Source organism: Myotis davidii, unplaced genomic scaffold (genome assembly GCF_000327345.1).
Source record: "Myotis davidii unplaced genomic scaffold, ASM32734v1 scaffold875, whole genome shotgun sequence".
Lineage (NCBI taxonomy): Eukaryota > Metazoa > Chordata > Mammalia > Chiroptera > Vespertilionidae > Myotis > Myotis davidii.
Window position 1 is genome coordinate 1,225,499 of NW_006286244.1, and position 207 is coordinate 1,225,705.

The window sequence follows — 207 nt, forward strand, 5'->3', positions numbered from 1 at the left end:
TTCGCGAGCCCAGGAAGCGTGGGAAGTTGCTCAATTCGTTTAAAGAGGCACCTGTGGCCCTGACCGATGTGGCTCAGTGGATAGAGCGTCGGCGCGAGCCCAGGGAGCGTGGGAAGTTGCTCGATTCGTTTAAAGAGGCACCTGTGGCCCTGACCGGTGTGGCTCAGTGGATAGAGCGTCGGCCTGTGGACCGAAGGGTCTTGGGGG